Here is a 26,184-nt window from a genome sequence, read left to right as displayed (position 1 = left end):
CACTTCATTTCCCAACACATGCACATTCTTCACTCCCATGTTGGTGTTTCCTGGGGTCGTTCCCCAAATAAACTAAGTACACTTGAATCATTATCTCATGTTCTTCTTCTGGGGAACCACACGGGGACAAAATGTCACAAAACTTGGCTAATTTTTCAGAAAGACTAATTTTTCAAATTCCTCTAGTTCTTATTTACATTATCCTTCTCCTGATCCTGGGAGTCAATGTTCACAGGGTTCTCTACTAATATAGGCAAGATACTTCTGTCAGCCATTAAGACTTAGATGAAATCATAAAGAGGGATAAGACATCCAAACAGAAAAAGAAAGGAAAAAGTCTACCTGTCTCAGCTTCCAAGAGATCGGAAGAAGAGGTTAAGAGCAAAGCAGAAGAGTGAGACAAGCAGGGACCGTCACATGCACAGAGCCACATCCAACGCATCGGAGGAGAATCTCTACCAACTCCCGTTTCTAAGGTGAGGCTTGTAAATCAGTGGTTCTGAAATCTAAGTGTGCATTGAAATCAGAATGACTTGGGAAGAAAATCAGACTGATGAATCTGTTGCCTCTTAGAGTGGGGTCTCAGAATTTGTGTATCTCTCAACAGATACCTGGCTGAATCTAGCATAGCCTGTTACAATTTGAAAGCCATGGGGTGGATGACCTGTGAACTCCCACGCCACACTGCCTCACCTCAGTTGACTAAAATTCTGAGTTTAAATATTTGTTGTTATTCTTCACAGTGTGTTTCCTGAAAAGTGCGCCCATTGTCACATCGGTGTTGATCTCATTGAAGGCTCTGAGTCTTATTGTCTTCCTTTGCTTAGGAAAATACTTTTCATTCAAGTAGGAAATGGATTGTGAACATTTGTAAAGGATGCTGACATCCTCCCACCCTTCCTACCTCTTCCTTCCACCTGCACATCCTCAGGGCTGAAAGGAAGAGGGGAAGCCATTGTGTGTCTAAATGGGCTCCCATTTGTACAGTCACAAAACTGTGTGCTTAAGCCTGAGTTTTCACATCAAGCAAATTAGGGGTAATTTTTTGCTTTATAAAAATTATTCTTTGTTGTACAAAAGGATTCAATGCAGGTTTTCTTTTAATATCCAAGTTCTTTAGAGCATTTCAAATATAATTCAGTTTCCAACAATTCAGTTGACTTTTTTTTTTTTTAAGGAACACATCGATTGTGTAAAGCCAGGTATGCAAGAAAGTTCCTCATTATTGGTTTTTATGTCTTTGAAGTTCGAGGATGAAATTCTATAAATTCATAGTAGACATTGGAGGACCTGGTTATGGTTTCTGGACATGGAATCTCCCATTAAGTTGTTCAGATGAAAAAAAAAGCTAAGGAAAAATATCACAAGCTACCCTTAGACCCTAAAGTCTATATTCATTGTCTACTTTTGGTAACATCATCATTTTAAAGCTGATATCATCCTTAAAATTTTGCAAGGCAATAACTATAACTGATATTTCAACTTGAATTTCTTGAGCCCATACTTCCTAAAGGTTTTTAGGTAAGAGATTCCTTAGTTCCCCTCTAACAACCCAGAGAACCAAGGTATCGAAGATTGACTGAAAGGCCCAGGGCAACAGATTTATCTGTGCACTATGGAATGCTTAGCACATGCCTAAGTTCATTATTTGATGCTCAATAAATATTTGGCAAATGAAGAATCTGAGTCTTTTATCTGGCTATTTTTGCAGACTTCTCACTTCATTGTGCAGCCTCTCATCAGAGACGAATTGCAACAACCCGCTCATGAGGGACTACCTACATGGCAGTTTGGAAGATTTACTTCTTGTTTGTGTACTTTGTGTATAAAAATGCAACCCACACACCTAGCCGCTCCATGTGCCTAAGGTGCACAGTCAACTTAAATATTTTCCCAGGGGTGGAGTAGTGTGTGTGGGGGGGGTGCCTTTTTACGCATGGACAGATAGCATGTGACCTGTGCAGTCATGTTCTGAAAAGCCTTGTACATGGCTTGATGCTCTATTTCATCTGTCTTGAAATTCTTCATAATTTTTGAGAAAGGGGCCTGCATTTTCATTTTGCCCTGGGCCCTAACTATGTAACCAATTCCTCTTGACAGAGAACAACCATAGGAAAAAATAGAACTCTAAAACATCAAGGCTTTTGATATGAATGATACTTAAATCGGTAAGATTTTCAAATGTCATATAAAGAATATCTTTGTTACAAAATAGGATATATTCTCCGTGGTGAGAGGGGAGAGTGAATCTTTGTCAGGCAACTCGACATTCCAGGACCTTTTCTCTTCTCATTTTAAATGTGAAAGAATCGTTAGGGTCCTCTAGCCAACCCACTCATATTACAGGCAGAGGGGACTCAGCAAGCCCATGCCCACACAGCTGGTTAAAGGTAGACCCCAGGACTCCCGGGTCCTAATGCCCTCGTACTACATCATGGTTTCTGTATTAGAAGTAGTAGGTCAAAGAACATGTATCTGCCTTTTTGACAGTCTAGACATAAACATTTAAACATTTTTTCAATAGTTGCATTTTACCTTTGCAATGATACAGCTATAGTAATAGTGAAAGCCAAAAACATCTCAAGAGAGGCAAGAAAAAACTAAAGGAAAAACAAGAGGTCAGGTAGTTTTCACTTGGTCCAAATATTTGTCTTTGAAGAGGTAAGTCAATGGGACTGCTAAGGTGACTTATTGCCAAGTTCAGTATTGTCTTCAGTGATCACGTAAGTGGGGAGATGAGAAGGTACTTCCTGAGCCGGAAGCATTGATATGCCTTGGCTGTTTTTATTCCTATTTCATACGGTGGAAGAAAATACCCTCTAACTGATGCAGCAGAAAATCTGAGTGAAGCAGGTTAAGGTCACCAAAACGAAATAAAAACAAAATTGGAACGGGGATGGGAGTGTGGAGGGACTCCCGGCAGTAAGCCATTGCAAGCTATATGAAACACCTTTGTAATATAGGGTAAATATTTCTGAAAAATAAACCATAAGCTATTTTTGCATAATTTTATTGTAGTAAAATATACATGACATAAAATTTACTCTTTTATGAGTTGTATAGACCAGTAGCATTAAGTACATTCACAATGTTGTGCAAACGTCACCACTGTCCATTTGCAGAACTTTTTTTTTAATGTTTATTTATCTTTGAGAGAGAAAGAGGGAGAATGCGAGCAGGGTAGGGACAAAGAGAGACAGAGACACAGAATCCGAAACAGGCTCCAGGCTCCGAGCTGTCACCACAGAGTCTGACGCAGGGCTCAAACCCATGAACCATGAGATCATGACCTGAGCTGAAGTTGGATGCTTAATCAACTGAGCCGCTCAGGCACCCCAGAACTTTTTCATCATCCCAAACAGAAACTCCTTTTTTTCTTCTTTACCACTGAATCTAGATACTTTTTAAAAATTTAGTTTATTGAAGCGTAATTGACATACAATGTTACATTGGTTTTAGTATACAACATAGTCATTTAACAACTCTATATACTATGCTATGCTCACCAAAGTATAGCTACCAGTCAACATACAACATCATTACAGTATCATTGGCTATATTCCCTAGGCTGTACCTTTCATCCCTGTGATTTATTTATTCCACAGTTGGAAGCCTGTGTCTCTCTCTCCCCTTCATCCATTTTGCCCATCTTCCCCACCCCCTCCCTTCTGGCAATCATCAGTCTGCTCTTTGTATTTACGGGTCTGTTTCTGCTTTTTCCGTTTGTTTGTTCATTTGCTTTGTTTTCTTAGAGTCTATGTATAAGTGAAACATACAGTATTTGTCTTTCTCTGTCTGACTTATTTCACTTAGCGTAATGCCCTCTGGGTCCATCCGCGTTGCCACAAATGGCAAGATCACATCCTTTTATGGTTAAGAAATATTCCATTGTGTGTGGAATATTGTGATATGCAAGCTATATGAAACACCTTTGTAATATAGGGTAAATATTTCTGAAAAATCAAACCATAAGCTATTTTTGCATCATTTCCACACTCCCATCCCCATTCCAATTTTGGTTTTATTTAGTTTTGGTGATCTTAACCTGTGATATATATATATATATATATATATATATCATGTAATATATATATATATCATATAATATATATATATATAAAATCATATCTTCTTTATCCATTCATTTATCAACAGACACTTAGGTTGCTTCCATATCATGGCTACTGTAAATAATGGTGCAGTAAACATGGGGATACATATATCTTTTTGAATTAGTGTTTTTGTTTTGTTTGGGCAAATACCCAGTAGTGGAATTACTGGGTAGCATGCCATCATCTCTGGCCACAATGACCTCTCCAACTTTTCCTAAGTCATGAGGCTGAACATCTTCAAGATATAGTCAATCTTTCTCCCAACATTAGACCACCAGTAGCAATAGGCACGTCTTTAATCTAGTTCTTTCTGTTGGTGCCCAAACCTGGTGTTTTGACTGCTACAACCTGAAGACCAACTTTTAGCCTATTCAAACCAGTGTACTTAGAGCTTCTCCATCAACATCATCAGCAGTTGTGACTAAAGGCTTACAGTAAGCATTGGCAATTTCAAGAGCAGGTCACTGGACAGGACAATAGAAATTTTCTTTTCACTCAGTAGAACATGGGCATCTTGGAATTCACATTTCTGACATGTTGATGTATTAATAAAGTATACAGAAGTATAACCTCAATCAAACATCATGCCTTTAATAATTTCTAATTCACCCTTCAGTGTTTTTCCATCCTTTACTGTGATGATACCCTTCCTTTCAACCATTTTTATTGCATAAGAAATAATGCCAATTTCTTTGTCTCCAGTTGCAGAAATCGCAGCAATCTGAACAATTGCTTCAGGGGTTATCACAGGTTTATACTGCTTCTTAAGCGTAACAATTACAGCATCAACAGCTAACCTCATATCTCTCCTGATTTCCACGGGATCAGCATCTTCGCTAATCTTCTCAAAGCCTTCCTTGGCAAAAGAGCGTCCTGGTATGAGTAGGAGTAGTGGTGCCAGCCTCAGCCTCTTCATTTGTGTTAGTGGCAACATCCTGAACAAGTTTAGCACCAATATTTTTATATTTATCTTTTAAGTCAATGGACTTTGCAATGGTCACACCATCTTCTGTTATTTTGGACTTTCCCGGTTCTGTTCAATAGTCACTGTTATTCCCTTTGGCCCCATAGTAATGGCTAAATCATCAGCTTAAAGGTCTCCACTTTGACGCGTTAAGGCTCAGGCATCTGCACCAAATGTTGGCATAAGCCCAAGTGACATAAGGAGCCAGTGCCCTGGACACTGACCTAATTTGGCAAAGGACTGTGAGTAATGGAAGCATTTTTGTGGGGCAGCAACAGAGTGTGCTGGTGGCGAGACAGGCTATCGGAGGCAAGTCAAGGATAGAATGCATGGCATACGTGGCTAGGATTGTATGGTATCTCTATTTTTAATTGTTTGAGGTACTTCCATACTGCTCTCCATAGTGGCTGCACCAATTACATTCCCACCAACAGTGCATGAGGACTCCTTTCTCTCCACATCCTCACCAACACTTGTTTCTTTTGGATACTAGCCATTCTGATGGGTGTAAAGTGATACCTCATTGCAGTATTGATTGGCATTCCCCTGATGATTAGTGATGTTGAGCATCTCTTCAATCTGTATGGCTTCTTTGGAAAAGTGTTTATTCAGGTCCTGTCCATTTTTAGTCAGATTATTTGGTTTTTGGGGTGTTGAGTTATGTAAGTTCTTTATATATTGTGGATGTTAACCCCCTTCAGATGTATCATTTGTAAATATCTTTTCCCGTTCAGTAGATTGCTTTTTTATTTATTTCATTGATGATTTCCTTCACTGTGCAAAATCCTTTTATTTTGGCCTACTCCCAATAGTTTCTTTTTGCCAGACAGAAACTCTTTACCCCTTAAACAACGATTCTCTATTCCTTCCTCTCTCTAGCCCATAGTAACCTCTATTCTACTTTCCGTGTCTATAAGTTTATCTATTCTCATTATGTCATATAAGTGGAATATAATATTTTCCCTTTTGTATCTGACTTTAAGGCTAGGTAGTATTCCATTTATGTATATTCCACATTTTGTTTATTCATGCACCTGTTGGTGGACATTTGAGCTTTTCCATCTTTTGGCTATTGTGAATAATGTGGATATAAACACTGGCATACAAGTATCTATTTGAGTCTCTGCTTTCAATTCTTTGGGGTATATACCTGGAAGTGGAATTGTTGTATCATGTGGTAAATCTACGTTTAACATTTTGAGGAAACACCAAAACATTTTCCACAGAAGCTGTACCATTTTACATTCCCACCAGAAATGCACAAGGTCCAAGTTTTCCAATCCTCAAAAACACTTGCTATTTTCTATTTGTTTGTTTATAATAGGCATGTTTGTTTCTAATAGGTGAGAAGTAGTATCTCATTATGATTTTGATTTCCATTTCTGTAATAACTAGGGATGTTGAACCTCTTTTTATTGATTATTAGTATGTCTTCCTTAAAGAAATGTCTATTCAAATCCTTTACCAATTTTTGAATTGGTTCATTTGTTTTTATGTTGTTGAGTTGTAGGACTACTATATATAATCCTTTATCACATATATGCTTTGCAAATATATTCCTCCATTCTGTAGGTTGTCTTTCTACTCTGTTGATGTGTCCTATAATGCACAAAAGTTTTTTAATTTGGGTGAATTTATCTATTTTTTTTGTTACCTATACTTTTGGTGTTATAACCAAAAAAATCATTATCAAATCCAGTGTCATGAAACCGTATACTTTTTGTTAGACAAAATGACTTTTAGAATTTTATCAATTGTCAATAACAAAAACAAACCTTAAAATGTGCATGCATGATCCAATTCTGTGATATAGGAAGGTTGAAATTTAAGGATGGAAAAAGACATATCATTAAAATATATATATATTTTTAAGTAGCAGGAGTGGCCATGTTAATAACAGACAAAATGAACTTCAGAGCAAACAAAATTACTAGAGACAAGGGGGACATTATGTGATGACAAAAAGATCAATCTCAATCTATAGGAAGACATAATCCTAAATATGTATGCACCAAACCACAGTCTCAAAATATATGAAATAAAAGCTGCAAGCTGATAGAGTTTAAAGGAGAAATAGATCCATCTGCAATTATAGTTGGGGACTTCAATATCCCTCTCTCAGTAACAGATAGAATTACTACACAAAGTCATTAAGAACATAGAAGAATTTAACAACATCATCTTATAGGATCTAATCGACATTAATAGAACACTCCACTCAACAATAGCAGAATACACATTTTTCTTTCAGGAGTCCATGGAACATTCACCAAGATAGACCATATCTTGGTTCAAAATACAAACTTCAACGAACAAAAAAAACTGAATCATAGAGTTTATTCTCTAACCATAATAGAGTAAAATAGAAATCAATAACAAAGATAACAGACAAGTCTCCAAACACTTGGAAATTAAACAATATGTTTCTAAATAAGTCATAGATCAGAAGAATTCTCAAAAGAAAAATTTTAATATCATAGAAAAGAATGAGAATGAAAATACAACACATCAAACTTTGTAAGACATAGTTAAAGCAGTGCCAAGAGGAAGATTAATAGCACTAAATGCTCACATTAGCAAATAAGAAAGGTTTCAAATGAATAATATAATTTTCTGTCTCAGGAAGCTAGAAAATTAAAGCAAAATAAATCCAAGGCAAGTATAAGGAAAGGAAAATTGAAGTCAGGAATAAAAGATTAATGAAATTGAAAATAAGAATACAATCAAGAAAGAGCAATGAAACAGAAAGCTGGTTCAACAAAATCAATAAAATTGATAACCCCCAGCAAGGCTGACAAAAATAGAGAAGATACAAGTCACCTATATCATGAATGAAATTGAGTATATCACTACAAATTCTGTGGCCATTAAAAGAAAAATAAGGGAATACTATGAACAACTTTATGCTCAATTTTCTAGAAAAAATTAGAAAGCTTAGAAGAAATGAATCAAGTTACTGAAAACCATAAACTACTAAAACTCAGCCAAGATCATCTGAATTGTCATATAACCATTAAAGAAGTGAAATTCATGGGGCGCCTGGGTGGCGCAGTCGGTTAAGCGTCCGACTTCAGCCAGGTCACGATCTCGCGGTCCGGGAGTTCGAGCCCCGCGTCAGGCTCTGGGCTGATGGCTCAGAGCCTGGAGCCTGTTTCCGATTCTGTGTCTCCCTCTCTCTCTGCCCCTCCCCCGTTCATGCTCTGTCTCTCTCTGTCCCAAAAAAAATAAATAAACGTTGAAAAAAAAAATTTAAAAAAAAAGAAGTGAAATTCATGAAAAAAACTTATTCTAAAATTTCCAAGCCCAAGTGATTCCACTAAAGTATTCTACAAAATATTGAAAGAGGAATTAACATCAATTTTATACAATCTCTTCCAGAAAATAGAAGAGCAGAGAACAATTCTCAACTCATTTTATGAGGTTCTGATACCAAAACCAAACAAAGGCAGTACAAAAAAAGAAAAGTTTATGTTAATATCTCTTATGAACTTAGATTCAAAAATATTCAACAAAATGTTAGCAAAGTCAATTTAGGTATGTATAAGAAGGATTATGCACCAAGATCAAGTGGGATTTATTCCATGTGTGCAAATATGGTACAACATTCAAAAACCAATCAGTGATATCAATTCACCATATCATATAATCATATCATTTGATGCAGAAAAGGCATTTGACAAAATCCAACACCTATTAAGTATGAAAACCCTATGCCAGTTAAGAGTAGAGGAGAATTACCTCAACTTTATAAAAAGCATTTGCAAAACCTTACAGCTAAAAACATACTTAGAGGTGGAAGACTGAATGCTTTTCCCCTAAGATCAGGAACAAAACAGTTTCTGTTCTCACCACTCATAACCAACGTAGTACTGGAAGTTCTAGCCACTAAAATAAGACAAGAAAAAAATAGAAGTCATACAGATTGGAAAGCAGGAAATAAAACTGGCCTTCTTTGCAAATAACATGATTTCTTACATAGAAAACTCCTGGAACTGATAAGTGATTCAGCAAGGTTGCAGGACACAAGATCAACACACAACTATTAAACTGAATGTCCACATATTAATAATGGTGATGTGGAAACCAAAACTAAAAGTATAATATCATTTAAAATTTTTCCAAAGAAAATGAAAACTTCAGGTATAACTCTAACAACACAAATAGGGTCTTATGCTGAAAATTTAAAAATGCTGATGAAATAAATGAAGATCTAAATATAGGAATAGATATACTATGTCCATGGATTAGAATATTCAACATAGAAAAAAATGTCAGCTTTCCCCCCCTCTATAGATCACTATAGAGTTAAAGCTACTCCTATCAAAATCACACCAAGATTCTGTTGTAAATATAGCAAGTCCATTCTAAAATTTATCTGGAATAGCACAAGACCTAAAATAGCTAACATAATCTTTAAAAAAGAACAAAGTGAAAGGAATCACTGTACTCGATTACCTTACTATAGCTTATTATAGCTACAGTAATTAAGACAGGTTGGTATCAGTGAAGAGATAGACATATAAGTCAATAGGACTGAATATAGAACACAGAAACAAACCCACACAAATATGCCAGCTGACTTTTCATAAATGTGCAAAAGCAATTCAATGGAGGAATCAAAGCTCTTTCAACAAAAGATTCCAGAACAAGTTGGGATCCATAGGCATAAAAATTTCACCTCACACCTAAACTGCACACCTTATAGAATAATTAACTCAAAACAAACACAGACTTAAATATAAAATGTAAAACTATAAAATTCATTTTAAAAATTGGAGAAAACGCTTCAGAATTTAAAGCCAGGCAAAAGTTCTTAGACTTGATACCAAAAGCATGATCCATAAAATGAAAGATTGATAAATTGGATCTTACTAAAATTGGAAATTTTTGCTCTGCAAAAGCTCATGTGAAGAGGATGAAAAGGCAAGCTAGAGACTGGGACAAAATATTTGCAAACCACATATGTGGAAAGGACTTTTTCTAGAATACATAAAGAAGTCTCAGAAGAATAATGACAGCAAGTGCAGAATAGGAGATCCCAGACCTTATCCCCACACAAAAATACCAATTTAACAACCATCCTTGGACGAAAAAGTTTATGAGAGCTCCAAATTCCAGGTCAGTGGTTACATCACACTAGTGGAGCATAGAAATGAGAAAAGAGTCATTGAAAAGGGTAAGAAAACACTTTCACTTTATCTGCATTAGCTTTCCCCGAAGCCAGCCCAGTGCAGAGCCAAGAGAGATCCCCTTAGCCAATGAGTTGTCTCATGGGGGAAATAAAGAACAAGCCCACTCACAGTCCCACACTGGGTCCACTCATGGTCCTCACCAACTGGCCTGCCCAGAATCTTTAGCTGGGCTTATTTGTGAAGGGGTTTCCCTGACAAAGGCAATTTATAAAGACTGAAGAGATGATTGCTTCTTCAAATACTCAGAAACCAATGAAAGGCTACAAGAATCATGAAGAATTGGAGAAACATGACACCACCAAAGGAACAAAATAAAGCTCCAGTAACCAGCCCTAAAGAAATGGAGATCTATGAACTATCTAACAAAGTATTCAAAATAATCATCTTAAAGAAGTTTGGTGAGCTACAAGATAGCACAGGTAGACAACGAAATGAAAACGGAAAAACAATACATGAACAAAATAAATAGTTCAATAAAGAGGTAGAAACCATAAAAAAAGAAACCAAACAAATTCTGAAGCTGAAGAATACAATGACTAAATTGAATTATTTAGAGTTTCAACAACAGATTTTACCAAGCAAAAGAAAGAATCATTGAACTCAAAGACAAGTCATTTGTTGGGGCACCTGGATGGCTCAGTCAGTTAAGTGTCTGACTTTGACTCGGGTCATGATCTTGTGGTCCATGAGTTTGAGCCCCATATCAGGCTCTGTTCTGACAGCTCAGAGCCTGGAGCCTGCTTCAGATTCTGTGTCTCCCTCTCTCTCTGCCCCTCTCATACTCACACTCTGTTTGTCTCTCTCAAAAATAAATAAACATTAAAAAGTTTTAAAAAACAAGACAAGTCATTTGAAATTATCCATTCAGAAGAAAAAATTAGGGAAAAAAAGAATGAAAAGAGTGAAGAAAGCCTATGAGACTTATAAGAACCATAAGGAAAGCAAAATACATATTATGGGAGCACCAGAAGAAAAAGAGTGGAATAAAAGGGAGGACAGAATGCTTATTTTCTTTCTTTCTTTCTTTCTTTCTTTCTTTCTTTCTTTCCTTCTTTCTTTCTTTCTTTCTTTCTTCCGATAGTGTGAGCAGGGGAGAGGGGCAGAGGAAGAGAGAAGAATTGCAAGCAGTCTCCATGCTGAGCATGGAACCTGATGTGGGCTCAATCCCACGACCCTGGGATCATGACCTGAGCCAATGTCAACAGTCAGACATTCAACCAACTGAGCCACTCAGTCATCCCCAGAATTCTTATTTAAAGTAATAATGGCTGTCACCTGGGTGGCTCAATTGGTTGAGCGTCTTACTCTGGCACAGGTCATGATCTCACTGTTCATGAGTTCAAGCCACCCATCAGGCTCACTGCTGTCAGCCTGTCAGTATAGAGCCTGCTTCAGATCCTCTGTCTCCCCTCTCTCTGCCCCTCCCTACTTTTGCTCTCTCCAAAAAAATAAATATTAAAAAAAAATAATAATGGCTAAAACCTCCCAAAATCTGTGGAGGGAAATAGATTGTCAGATTCATGAGGTCCAAATTACCCCCAAAAGATCGACTCTAAAGACATCTATACCAAGACACATTATACTTAAATTGTTAGGAGTAAAAATCAAAGACAGGATTTTTAGAGCAAGAAAAGAAAAGTGACTTGTCACATATAAGGGAACCCCCATAAGACTATCAGTGAATTTCTCAAAACAAACTTAGAGACTTAGAAAAAGTGGGATGATATATGCAAAGTACTGAAAGAAAAAAAACGGGCCAACCGAGAATGTTATACCTAGCAAAACTGTCCTTTAAAAAATGAAGAAGGAGGAGCTAAGATGGCAGAGTGATAGGGGGACCCTACACTCGCCTTATCCCTCGAACACAGCTAGATAAATGTCAACTCATTCTGAACACCCAAGAAATCAATCTGAGGACTGAGAACAAACTGCACAACTAGCGGGAGAAAAGAGGCCACATCACGGAAGGTGGGAAGTGTGGAGATGTGATTTTGGCGACAAAAGCATCATATGTGCTGTGGAGGAGAGGGAGCCCTGATCATGGAAAGAGGAGAAAGAGAGAGAATGCACACAGAAAGCACAGGGGATTGAAGAAGAAAAACAATTGCCCAAAATCATTTCCTGGGAAAAGAAGAGGGGCTAATTACCATGAGTTTTTACAACCAGGGGGGTTCAAAGACTGAAGTTTTAGAAGTCTTCATAGTGGCTGGTGTAGCAGTGCTCCTGTGGAGAAGGAGGGCAGAGGCCTGGGAGCAAAGAGCATGGTCTCAGGATCTCCTCAATCTCACTGGGAGAGACAGTTCCCCTTCTTGGAGTACATTTGGGAGAGGTGGCACTGCCTCTTAGGAGGAAAAAGAATTGGAGGGCACAATTGTGCTGCCCCAACTTTAGCATAGGGGTAGAGACACCTGCTGAGGGAAGCTAACCTGGATGCCAGCTTTTTGCTGGCTTTACCATAAACTCCAAGCCCCTGTGAGGTCAAGCTACTGCCCTTCTGGGACAAACTAGCACCAGCCACAGTACGGCAAGACCCTCCCCCAGAGGACCAGTGTGGGTCTGCACCGAATCAGATCCCTAAAATTGGGAGTTTTGAAACCTATCCTGTGTGCCCGAGAAAACACTGAAGCATTGCACTTCCAGGTGGGCAGACAGCTTGGACACAGACCGGGTGTAGGCAGGGATCTGAGAGAAGTCTGAGACACAAGAGGGGTGAATGCTTACTCTTCTGTGAGGGATTCCTGGACAGTGGACAGCACAATTGCCCTTCTCTGGAGATGAGAGAGCAAACGGTACCATTTTTATGCCCTGCCAAGAGCACTGGCAGACTTCAGTGAGCAGCATAGCACCCACAGAAGAGGCTTGAGGTGTCTCCACCAGTCCCCTCCCCCCTGCTCTCTACAGATGCTTTTTTTACTAGGGTAAATGTGCCTGAGAGCCAGAGTAGCAGTGGGCCCCTGCCCCAGAAGAGCAGCACAAAATCGCTGCACACACTGTCTTCTGACCATAGAGTGCTGCAAAGCTTCAGCTCTAGTGGAAATAGGATCAGGCTCATTTTAATAAGCAGACTAAAACACATCTAGTTAAAGCCCACCACACACTGGACAAGGACCAAACAGTCCCGACTGCAGACAAAGAGAATTTACCTGAGGGAAAGAGCAGCCAAAACACAACAGCAGAGTGCACATAGCACACACCAGAAACACTTCCCAAGGTGCCAGACACTGGGCAGTATATGACCTCCTAATAAAGCCGTTACTCTCAGGAGCAGGAAACATAACAGGTTTTCCTAACATAGACAGAGACCTAGACAAATGCCAAAATGGAGGAATTCATCCCAAAAGAGAGAACAAGAAAAGGTCAGGGCCAGGGATCTAATCCAAACAGATAAAAGCAATATGTTTGATCCAGAACTTACAACAACAATCAGAAGGATACTAGCTGGACTTGAGAAATGTGTAGAAAACATGAGGGAGTCCCTTACAACAGAGATAAAAGATCTAAAAACTAGTCAAGTCAAAATAAAAAAAAAAATGCTATAACTGAGAAGCAAAACCAACTGGATGCAATGCCCACAAGGGTGGAAGAAGCAGAGGAACAAATAAGTGAAATGGATAAAATTATGGAAACTAATGACACTAAAAAGAAGAGGGAAAGAGGGGCGCCTTGGTGGCTCAGTCAGTTAAGTGTTTGACTTCAGCCCAGGTCATGATCTTGCAGTTCATGATTTCGAGTGCTGCATCAGGCTCTGTGCTTACAGCTAACAGGCTGGACCCTGCTTCTGATTCTGTGTCTCCCTCTCTCTCTGCCCCGCCTCTCTGTTCTGTGTCTCGCTCTCAAAAATAAAAATAAACATTAAAATTAAAAAAAAAGAGGGAAAGAAAAATATTGGGTCACAAAAATAGACTTAGGGAACTCAGGGGCTGCATAAAGTGTAATAATATTATTATCACTGGATTCCGAGAAAAAGAGAGGGGAAAAGGGACAGAAGGTTTATTTGAGCAAATTATAGCTGAAAACGTTCCTAATTTGGGGAAATAAAGACATCAGAATCCAGGAGGCACAGAGGATTTTGATCAAAATTAATAAAAACAGGCCAACACCAAGACATATCATAGTATAATTTGCAAAATACAGAGAAAGGGGGAAAAAATCCTAAAAGCAGCAAAGGAAAAGAAATCCCTGACTTATAAGGGATGAAAAATAAGGTTGGCAGAAGACTTATCCAGAGAAACTTGGCAGGCCACAAGGAACAGAATAGAGAACCCAGAAACAGACCCACAAATGTATGACTAACTAATCTTTGACAAAGCAGGAATGAGCATCCAATGGAAAAAGACACTCTGTTTAGCACATGATGCTGGGAAAACTGGACAACAACATGCAGAAGAATGAACCTGGACCACTTTCTTACACCATTCACAAAAATAACTTCAAAATGGATGAAAGACCTAAAGGCAAGATAGGAAGCTATCAAAGTCCTAGAAGAGAAAACAGGCAACAACGTCTTTGACCTCAGCCACAGCAACTTCTTACTTCACATGTCTCTGGAGGCAAGAGAAACAAAAGCAAAAATGAACTATTGGGACCTCATCAAGATAAAAAGTAACACAGCACAGCACAGGAAGCAATCAGCAAAACTAAAAAGTAACTGACAGAATGGGAAAAGATATTTGCAAATGGCATATCAGATAAAGAGTTAGTATCCAAAATCTATAAAGACCTCATCAAACTCAAGACACAAAAAATAAATAATCCAGTGAAAAAATGAGCAAAAGACATAAACAGACAATTTTCCAAAGAAGACATCCAGATGACTAACAGAACATGAAAAAATACTCCACATCACTCATAATCAGGGAAATACAAATCAAAACCACAATGAGATACCACCTCACACCTCTCAGAATGGCTAAAATTAACAACTCAGGCAACAACAGATGTTGGTGAGGATGTGGAGAGACAGAACGCGTTTGCATCGCTGGTGAGAATGCAAACTGGTGCAGCCACTCTGGAAAACAGTATAGAGTTTTATCAAAAAGCTAAAAATAGAACTACCCTATGACCCAGCAACTGCACTACTAGGTATTTATCCAAAGGATACAAAAATAGTAATTAGAAGGGGCACATGCACCCTGATGTTTATAGCAGAATTATCAAAAATAGTCAAATTACGGAAAGAGTCCAAATGTCCATCAACTGATGAATAGATAAAGATGATGTAGTGTGTGTGTGTGTGTGTGTGTGTGTGTGTGTGTGTAATGAAATGTTACTAAGCCATCAAAAAGAATGAAATCTTGCCATTTGCAAATACACAGATGGAACTAGAGTATATTATGCTAATTGAAATAAGTCAGTCAGAGAAAGATAAGTACCATATGATTTCACTCATATGTGGAATTTAAGAAACAAAACAGATGAACATTGGGGAAGGAAGAAAAAAAAAGAGGGAAGCAAATCATAAGAGACAAGATCTTAAATATAGAAAACAAACTGAAGATTGCTGGAGGGGAGATGGGTAGGAGGATGGGCTAAATGGGTGACAGGTTATTAAGGACAGCACTTGTGATGAGCACTGGGTGGTACATGTAAGTGAGGAATCACTAAATTCTACTCCTGAAACCAATAACACACTATATGTTAACTAACTAGAATTTAGATAAAAACTTGAAACAAAAAATAAATAAATAAAAAATTTTATCGCACTCTAGGTATTTATCCAAAGGGTATAATCCACCAAATATACTGATTCAAAGGGGCACATGCACCCCAATGCTAATAGCAGCACTATCAACAATTGCCAAATTATGGAAAGACCCCAAATGTCTATTGACTGATGAATGGATAAAGATACAGAGAGAGAATGGAATATTACTCAATGACCAAAAAGAATAAAATCTTGCCATTTTCAACAGTGTGGATGGAACTATTTTTTTAGTTTATTTATTTATTTTTGAGGGGAAGAGAGAGAGAGAGAGAGCATGAGCCGGGGAGGGGCAGAGAGAGAGGGAGACACGGAATCTGAAACAGGCTCCAGGCTCTGAGATGTCAGCACAGAGCCAAACGCCAGCTAGAACTCACTAACTGTGGGATCATGACCTGAGCTGAAGTTGGATGCTTAACCGACTGAGCCACCCAGGCTCCCCTGGAATTAGAGTGTGTTATGTTAAGTGAAATAAGTCAGTCAGAGAAGGACAGATATATGATTTCACTCATAAGTGGAACTGAAGAAACAAAACAAATGAACCTAGGGGACGGGAAGGAAAAATAAGATAAAAACAGAGAGGGAGACAAACCATAAGAGGCTCTTAAATACAGAGATCAAACTGAGAGTTGCTGGAGGAGAGGTGGGGGCGTGGGCTAAATGGGTGATGGGCATTAAGAAAGGCACTTATTGGGATGAGCACTTTGTGTTACATATGAGTGATGAATCACTGGGTTCTATTCCTGAAGCTAATACTACATGGTATGTTGACTAACTTGAATTTAGACAAATAAATTTAAAAAAATAAAAAATATAAAAAATGGAGGACGGACAAAGACTTTTCCAGATTAATAAAACTGAAAGAATTCATCACTAGGCAACTGAAATAAAAGAATGCTAAACAGCAACATGAAAGCATATGAAAGTATAAATTTCACTGGTAAAGTTTATGATATATAAAATACAGAGTAATGTGATAATGATGGTGTATAAGCCACTTAAAAATTTTTTAATGTTATTATTTTAAGATAGAGAGAGAGTGCAAGCAAGAGAGGGGCAGAGAGAGAGGAAAATCTCCAGCAGGTTCTGCACTGTTTTTGCAGAGCCTGACATGGGGCTTGATTGCACAACCGTGAGATCATGATCTGACCTGCAATCAAAAGTTGGATGCTTAACCAACTGAGCCACGCAGGTGCCCCATAAATCACTTTTAATCCTAGTATGAAAATTAAAAGACAAAGAATAGAATAAGAGCCTAAGAGGAAGTGTAACCACAAAAATTTGCCCATGGATATACAGTGTAAAAGCCAGCAAATCCTGATATAAATAAAATGAAAGGGGGAGAATAAGAGTGTAGTTCTTTTTAATGCAGTTGAATTTAAGTTGTTATTCAATTAAATAGACTGGTATAATAAGAAATTTTGTTCAACCTTTATAGTAATTACAAAGGAAAAAACCTAGGGTAGATTCAAAAAAGAGAAAAGAATCAAAGTGTGTTCCTACAATAAAACCCCAAATATATGTCAAATCACAAAGACAGCAAGAGAGGAAGAAAGGAACAATGGACTACAAAACAGAAAAAAAATTAACAAAATGACAATAGTAAGTCTTTACCTATAAATAATTACTTTAAATGTAAATTGATTAAACTCACCAATCAAAAAATATAGAGTGGCTGAATGGATATAAAACAAAATCCAACTATATGCTATTTATAAGAGATTCATTTTAGATTTAAGGACATATGTAGGCTGAAAGTGAAGTGATGGAAAAAAATATTCCATGCAAGTGACAACCAAAAGAGAGCAAAGGGGCAGTATTTTCATCAGATGGAAAAAGACTTTAAGACAAAAATTGTCATAAGAGACAAAAAGGTCATTAATAATAAAAGGATAAATTCTACAGGAATATACAACAATTATAAGTATATATGCACCCAACATCATAGCACTTAAACACATAAAGCAAATACTGGCAGATCTGAAGGAATAGTTAGACAACAATATTAGGAAATTTCAACTTCCCACTTTCAGTAATGGATAGGTCATCCACAAATATAATCAATAAGGAAACAGCAGACTTGAACAGAATATAGACCAAATGGCCCTAACATCCATATATAGAACATTCTTCCTAATAGCAGCAGAATATACATTCTTCTCAAGTACACACAGAGCATTCTCCAGAATAGGTCACATAATAGGTCATAGAACAAGTCTTAACAAATTTAAGAAAATTGAAATCATTCCAAGTACTATTTCTGACCACAACGGAATAAAGCTAGAAATCAATAATAAAAGGAAAACAGGAAAAGTAAAAGACAAATAAAAATGAGAACACATGGGAATGCAAGCTGGTGCAGCCACTCTGGAAAACAGTATGGAGGTTCCTCAAAAAACTAAAAATAGAAGTACCCTATGACCCAGCAATTGCACTACTAGGTATTTATCCATGGGATACAGGTCTGCTGTTTAGAAGGGACACATGCACCCCCATGTTTATAGCAGCACTATCAACAATAGCCAAAGTATGGAAAGAGCCCAAATGTCCATCAGTGGATGCATGGATAAAGAAGATGTGTTATATGTATACAATGGAGTATTACTCAGCAATCAAAAAGAATGAAATCTTGCCATTTGCAACTACGTGGATGGAACTGGAGGGTATTATGCTAAGTGGAATTAGTCAGCCAGAGAAAGACAAAAATCATATGACTTCACTCATATAAGGACTTTAGGAGACAAAAGAGGTGAACATAAGGGAAGGGAAACAAAAATAATATAAAAACAGGGAGGGGGACAAAACAGAAGAGACTCATAAATATGGAGAACAAACTGAGGGTTGCTGGAGGGGTTGTGGGAGGGGGGATGGGCTAAATGTTTAAGGGGCACTAAGGAATCTACTCCTGAAATCATTGTTGCACTATATGCTAACTAATTTAGATGTAAATTAAAAATTTTTTTAATTTAATTTAATTTAAATAAAGAAAACTAAAAAAATAAGATAGGAAAAAAAATGAGAACACAACATACTCAAACTTATAGTATACAGCCAAAACAGCACTAAGATGGAAATTTATAGCAATAAATGCTTACATTAAAAAAGAAGATCTCAAACATCCCCGCTTTATACCTCAGTGAACTAGAAAAAGAACAAATTAAGCCCAAAGTTAGCATAAAGAAGAAAATAACAAATGTTAAAACAAAAATAAATGAAATAGAGATTAGAAAAAAATCAATGAAGCTAAGAATTGGTTTTTTGAAGAGATAAACAAAATTGACAACCCTTGAACTAGACTAAGAAAAAACTCAAGAAAACGAAAATCAGAAATGAAAGAGATGTTGCAACTGAGCCACAGAAATAAATAAGATCATAAAGGACTTGAACAAGTACATGGCAATGAATTGGACAACCTAGAAGAAATGTATAAATTCCTAGAAACATACTCCCTATCAAGATAGAATCCAGAAGAAGAAGAAATGGAAAGCCTGAACAGACCAATAACAAATAGATTGAATCAGTAGTAGAAAACTTCCCAAGAAAGAAAAAGCCAAGACCAGATCATGTCACAGGTCAGTTCTACCAAACATTTAAGGCATAATTACCAATCCTTTTAAAATCCTTCCAAAAATAGAAAAGAGAACACTTCCAAACTCATCTTATGAGGACAGCATCACCCTGATGTCCAGATCAGGCAAAAACACCACAAGAAAAGAAAACTACAGGCCAATATCCCTGATAAAAATAGATGCAAAAATCCTCAAGAAAATATTAGCAGAGTAAATTAAACAGCACATTAAAAAGATCATACATGATGAAATGGATTCATCCCTGGGATGCAAGGATGACATAGCATATACAAATCAATGTGATATACCACATTAACAGCATGAAGAATAGAAATCACATGATTATCTCAATAAACGCAGAAAGGCAGTGGACAAAATTCAACACCCTCTCAACAAAATAGGTACAGAATAACATACCTCAACACAAGAATGGCCATATATGAAAAGCCCACAGTTAACACTATACCTAGTGGCGAAAAACGGAAAGGTTTTCCTGTAAGATCTGGAATAAGGCAAAGATGCTTACTCTCACCACTTCTACTTACCATAGTACTGGAAGTCCTAGCCAGAGATATTATGCAAGAAAAAGAAATAAAAAGCATCCAAATCAGAAATGAGGAAGTAAAATTGTGTCTGTTGGCCAATGACATGATCTTATATGTAGAAAACCCTAAAGATTCCCCTTTCCCCCCAAAAACTGTTAGAACTAATAAACACATTTAGTAAAGTTTCAGAATACAAAATCAGCACACAAAAACGAGTTGCAATTCTATACACTAGTAACAAACTATTCAAAAAGAAAATTATCCTATTTACAGTAGCATAAAATACTTAGTAATAAACTTCACCAGGGAGGTAAAAGACTTATACATATAAAAGTATAAAATAGTGATGTTGGGGTACCTGAGTCACTCAGTAGGTTGAGCGTCCTACTCTTGATTTCGGCTCATGTCATGATCTCATGGCTCATGCTGACCACGTGGGGCCTGCTTGGCATTCTCTCTCCCTCTCTCTAGGCCCTCCCCTGCTCACGCTCTCTGTCTCTCCCTCAAAATAAATAAACACTTAAAAATAAAATGAATAAAATACTGATGTAAGAAATTGAAGCAGACACAAATAAGTGGAAAGACATCGATGTCACATGTTCAAGAATTAGAAGAATTTATACCGTTCAAATGTCCATACTACCTAAAGCAATCTACAAATTCAATGCAACCCCTATCAAAATTCCAATGTCATTCTTCACATAAAAAAAGAAAGTCCTAAAATCCTTAAGGAACCACAAAAAATCCTGAGTAGCCAAAGAAATTTGAGCAAGAAGAACAAAGACAGAGACATCACGCTTCCTGACTTCAAAGTATATTCCAGAGCTAAGTAATCAAAATAGTATGGTACTGGCGTAAAAATAGACTCACAGGCCAATAGAACAGAATAGAGAGACAAGAAATAAGCCACAAATATATGATCAACTGCTCTTTGACAAAGGTTCCAAGACTACATAATGGGGAAAGAATCGTCTCTTCAATAAATGGTTTGGAAAAACTGGATATTCAAACGCAGAGAATGAAATTGGACCCTTATATCACACCATACACAAAATTTAACTCGAAAAGGATTAAACATAAATTTAACATAGCTTTAACACAAGGCCAGAAACCATCAAACTCCTAACGGAAAACATAAAGGATAAGCTTCTTGACACTGGTCTTGGCAATGATTTCTTGGATGTGGTAACAAAAGCAAAAACAGACAGTGGGACTACATCAGACTAAAGATCTGCACGATAAAGGAAACAGTCAACAAAATGAAAGGACAACCTACAGAATGGGAGATATATTTGCAAAATATATATCTGTTTAGGGTTAATATCTAAAATATATAAGGAACTCCTACAAGTCAATCACAAAACAGCAGCAACAACAAAATAACCCTATTAAACATGGGCAAAGGAACTGAACAGACATTCTCAAAAGAAGGCATACAAACGGGGAACAGGTACTTGAAAAAGTGCTCAGCATCATTAATCATCAGGGCAATGCAAATAAAGGTCACAACAAGATATTATCTCACACCAGTTAGGATAGCTATTATTTGAAAGAAAAAAAGATAACAAGCATTGGCCAAGCTGTGGAGAAAAAGGAACTCTTGTGCGCTGTTGGTAGGAATGTAAACTGGTGCAACCACTATGGAAAACAGTATGGTGGGTCTTCAAAAAAAAAGAAAAATAGAACTGTCACATTAAGCCAACAATCCCACTCGTGGGTGTGTATGCAAAAGAATTGAAATTAGGGTCTTGAAGAAAGAGTTATCTGCACTCCCATGTTCATTGCAGCATTTTTCACAGTCGCCAACACACTGAAGCAACCTAAGTGTCCACAGATAGATGAATGGATATACACACAGGTATATATAAATACATATACAATCTACACACATAACATACATACATAATCTACGTACGTATGTACATATTCATGTGCGTGCATGTATATGTAATGTGTATATATGTATATATGTATGCATGTAGATTATACATGTATTTATAGAGAGGTCAATATATATGTGTGTGTATGTGTGTACGTACACATAATGGAATATGATTAAGCCTTAAAGAAGGAAACCCCGGCATTTGTGATAACATGGATGTACCTGGAAAACATTATGCTGAACTAAATAAGCCAGACACAGAATGGCAAATACCACCCGACACGACTCACATGAGGAATCTAAACCAGTCAAACGCATAGAGAATGTAATGGTGGTTGTTAGCTCTGGAGGGAGAGGGAAACAGGGAGTTATTAGTCAAAGGGTACAAGGTTTCAAAGATTAATAAAGTCCTAGAGGCGCCTGGGTGGCTCAGTCAGTTAAGCTTCTGACTTCGGCTCAGGTCACAACGTCACACCTTGTGAGTTCCAGTCCTGCGTCGGGCTCTGTGCTGACAGCTCAGAGCCCGGAGCCTGCTTTGGATTCTGTGTCTCCCTCTCTCTCCCCCTCCCCCGCTTGCGCTCTGTCTCTCTCTCTCAAAAATAAAAAAAAAGATTAATACGTCCTAGAGACCTACTGTGCAGCATATCACCTATAGTTAACAATATTGTATTCTAAACTTAAAATTTTTCTGAGAGGGTAGATCTTATGTTAAATGTTTTCATTGCACACAATAAAAATAATAAAGAAGGTGGGAGAAAATTTTTAGAGGTGATGGATATATTTATGGCACAGGTTGTGATGATAGTTTCATAGGTGTATACTTATCTCCAAACTTATCAAATTGTATACATTAAATACGTACTGTTTTTTTGTATGTCAATCATACCTTAACAAAGTGCTTTAAAAAAGAACTCCGGGGACACCTAGGTGGCTCAGTTGGTTAAGCGCTGACCTTGGCTCAGGTCATTATCTCACGGCTCATGGGTTTGAGCCCCATTGGGGTTCTGTGCTGACAGCTCAGAGCCTGCTTCAGATTCTGTGTCTCCCCCACTCGTGCTCTCTCTCTCGCTCACTCAAAAGTAAATAAACATTAAAAAAATTTTTTTTAAAGAACTCTCAAAACTCATCAGTAAAAAGAAAAAAAACAACCTCTATTTAGAAAATGGAAAAAACATGTGAACAAACACTTCACAAAAAGGGTATAAAGATGGCAAGTCAGCATCTAGAAAGATATTCAATATCATTATCGATCAAGGAAATAGAAATTAAAACCACAATGAGATATTGCTGTACCTATCAAAAGCACTAAAATAAAAAATAGTGGCAAAACCAAATGCTGTGGAGGATGAAGAGAAACTGGATGTAAAATGGTACACTCTGGGAAAGAGTATGGCAGTGTCTTACAAAATTAAAAATGTGCTTACCCTATGACCCGGCAATTGCCCTCTTAGACATTTATTCCAGAGAAATGAAAAGTTATGTTTACACAAAAACCTGTACACAAATGTTCATAGCAGCTTTATTTGTAACATCCCAAATCTGGAAACAACCCAGATGCCTTTCAACCAGTGAACAGTGAAACAAACTGTTTACATTTGTAGCACCTTCATAGCATGGCATACTACCCAGCCAAAAAAGGAATGAACTGTTGATATACACAAGGACGTGGATGAATTTCAAGGGAATTTTGCTGAGTGAATACAGTCCGAAGAGACTACATGACTTTGTAATTCCATTCACATAACATTCTTGAAATGACAAAATAATAGAAAAACAGATTAGTGGTTGTCAGCCGGCCCCTCCTCCCCCCAGTATGTGGGTTATAGAAGGTAACAAGAGGAATTCTGCGGTGATGAAGAGTTCTGTCTGTATCTTGAAGGTGGTGGTGAATAGGTACCTAACACATTTGATAAATTCTATGGAACTAAATACACAAACATGCGCGCGCGCGCACGCACACACACGCACACACACACACACACACACACACACACACACACACACACGAGTACAAGTAAAACCGGGGAAATCTAAATAATATCGGTGGGCCAATGCCAACATCCTGGTTGGGATATTGCCCTACAGTGTTGGGAACCGTTGCCAGCATGGAAAACTAGGTGAAGGGTGGACAAGGTCTCTCTGCATTGTTTCTGAACAACTGCATGTGAACCTACGATTATCTTAACATACTTTTATAGTATTACTAACGTGCGTCTCTGCCGCAGCATCCACGATCAGGGTTATTTATTTTTAAAAATAGAGTGCAACCCTTTAGAAATGCGACGTCAAAGCCAGAAAGCTATTTCACAAATTTTAAGAAACCACCTAGCTCCGAAGTGCCACTCCCTCACCTTGCTCTCAGCGAGGTGATGTGTGCTGCCTAGTGTTGGAATTAGCAGTTCCAGAGGGAGACACTGGCCGCGGCCTCGCGGCGTGGAGGGAGTGCGTGTGTGTGTGTGTGTGTGTGTGTGTGTGTGTGTGCGCGCGTAGGTGGGCACTGGCATGAACGTGAGGAGGAAAGCAGGGAGAGCCATGCCTCTGTTACTGTCAAAGAAGGTGGTGGGTGGGCTGCGGAAGGTAGCGCTGAACGCCAGGCAGGGGTGTAAGGAGGGTGCCGGCGCCTCAGGAACGCCCCCCTGCTGCCTCCTCCGGGAGGCCGTGGGCGGCGGCCGCACACCCGGGCGCAGGGACTGAACCCCAGCAGCCGCAGCAAAAGGTGAGCGCGGGACGGGGGCGGGAGGCGCGGCCTCCGCGCGGCGGCCCGCAGGCCCCCCGAGCAGCCCCGCTCGCGGCGGCGGCGCCGGGTCTCGGAGGCTGCGGCCGAGACGCCAAGGAGCCTCCGACTATGCCAGGAGCGCGGCGCGCAGGCCGAGGAGGGTGGGGCCGCCCGGAAATCCCGGCGGCGCCAGCCGGGCAGCTTCTGCAGGCCGGGGGCGCGCACGCGAGGGGCACGTGGGTGTGTGGGTGCAGCGGTGCCGCGGGGCCTCCTTCCCGCGGCGCCCCCGGCCGGGTGCCGGCGCTTAGAGGGACGCTGGGCGGGGTGCCTGCGGGGCACAGGCGGCGCCCTGCGGGCAGGCCGGGGGCGGGGACAGCCCCGAGGCCCAGCGCCTGGAGGCGCTCTCCGCCGGGGTCTCCTGCTGGGTGCCCGGGCCCCCCTCCCGGCTCCCGTGCGAAAAGCCCGGCGGCTTTGTCCGCGGATGGCCAAGGGTGCGGGCGGAGGACCCCGGGGCTCCAGATCCCGGCCCGGGGGGTGGGGGGTGGGGGGGGGGAGAGGCTGGGGTGGACAGAGACCGGCGCGGGCGCCGTAGGGCTTCGAGGCAGCTGCACCCGCCACCGAGCTCCGGGGCACCGGCGCCGGGACCCGCGAGGCCCGCGGGTTCCACGTGGGTGGACTGCGAGCCGGGGTCGGCGGTGCGGTCGCGGGTCGCCGTCGTGTGCACTTCCTTGCGCCGGCACACGGGCCCGAGCTTCCACCTGTCCCGGGCGGGGGTGGCGCTGGGAGCGCGCGGCGCGGGCAAGGCTGCCCCGCCGGGGGCCTGGGCGGGGTGGGGAGCCGGGGGGTGGGGGTGGGGGGGAGCCCTGAGGTGTGGCTGCGGGGGCGGAGGCGGGAGGCTCGGCGAGGCGGTGGCCCCGCTGCCGCAGCAGCCCCGCAGTGAGCGCCCGGCGCGGCGGAGGCGGCAGGGGGCGGCGAGGTGCCCGCCCGCCGGTCGCACTGCGGTCTTTGCCGGCGTCAACGTGTCCTCGGGATGAAAGCTGAAAGAAAAAGGCCCATTTAAAGGGGCCAGGGCGGGCAGAGACTTCTGCGGGGTCCAACCTGCTGGGAGGCTTCGGCCGCGGGGACGTGGAAATTGCAGGGCAGCTCCAGGTGTCATAATGCGGGAAGGTGACCGCGAGCGCGGCTGCGCCTCGGCTGGGGCTGGGCTCCCACGAGCGCAAGCCTAGAGGAGGCGACCCTTTCAATTGGGCACTGCCCACAGGGGTCCCAAAGCTAGCATTAACCCCTTCCGCTCCTACTCCAACACCTCCAAATTCCTAGCGGTGTTAACACAGTCGTTCTACAGCTCCATGTTAGGAAGAAGAAGAATTGTTTTCCACTCTGTTCACCTCTGTCCCCAAATCCCCACGAGGCAGCTTTTCACAGTCCTAAGGCATGGTCACGCCAAACCCACGGCAGGTTGCTCGTGTGCGAGGCTTCTGCTCCGCAAACCCCGGACGGTGC

At 40.0% G+C, this 26,184-nt stretch overlaps 1 pseudogene; it reads right to left on the bottom strand.

Moving 5' to 3' along the window:
• LOC124526523 (60 kDa heat shock protein, mitochondrial-like) overlaps nt 1-5,335 on the bottom strand; it is a 71,652-nt pseudogene extending 66,317 nt beyond the window's left edge.
• Between the last annotated feature and the right edge of the window lie 20,849 nt (nt 5,336-26,184).

This window comes from Lynx rufus, unplaced genomic scaffold (assembly GCF_022079265.1).
Source record: "Lynx rufus isolate CCGP_SWC_20201006 ecotype Redwood Valley unplaced genomic scaffold, mLynRuf1.p SCAF_5, whole genome shotgun sequence".
Lineage (NCBI taxonomy): Eukaryota > Metazoa > Chordata > Mammalia > Carnivora > Felidae > Lynx > Lynx rufus.
The sequence above is the reverse complement of the archived record's forward strand: the minus strand, read 5'-3'. Positions and strand labels throughout refer to the sequence as shown.